The sequence below is a fragment of the Penaeus chinensis genome, chromosome 28 (assembly GCF_019202785.1).
Source record: "Penaeus chinensis breed Huanghai No. 1 chromosome 28, ASM1920278v2, whole genome shotgun sequence".
Taxonomy (NCBI): domain Eukaryota; kingdom Metazoa; phylum Arthropoda; class Malacostraca; order Decapoda; family Penaeidae; genus Penaeus; species Penaeus chinensis.
Genome location: NC_061846.1, coordinates 13,883,904 through 13,884,521, shown reverse-complemented (window position 1 = coordinate 13,884,521; position 618 = coordinate 13,883,904).

The window sequence follows — 618 nt, the reverse complement described above, 5'->3', positions numbered from 1 at the left end:
ATCTTTTAATTTAACTTTTCACAACATATATCTGCATACATGGGCGTGTGGTAACATTCACTCACTCACTCACCCACTCAATCACTCACTCACTCACTCACTCACTCACTCACTCACTCACTCACTCACTCACTCACTCACTCACTCACACACACACGTCTCTCTATCTGCCGCGATAGTCCAGTGGTTACAGCTCTGGACTCCGACCCTCGTGGTCCCGTGTTCAATTTCCCCGTCGCGGCAGTCGTAAAAAGGCCTGCGCACAGGTGTTAGCGTGCCGAACCGCGGTTGATTAGGAAAGGCATTCATTCAGGCAAAGGTGAGACTGCCAAATAACCTCTCAAATAACAAATTGAGAGAGGCCGATTTCCTGCATTGGAATGAATGGCTGTTGAAAAAAATGTCTATATATATATCTATCTATTTATCTATCAATCTATCCCAGTTGGCAACTGTCAAGCTAAGCCACGCCCATTTGCTCCCACATGACGAAAGCTAAGTGGGTGTTTTACCGTTCTATCAGTAGTAAGTTATAAGACTAGTAAAGATAAAACAGATTTGGATGAGAATGAGAATGTTGTAATATGTGAGAGGATGGACATACTCTGAGTAATGTCG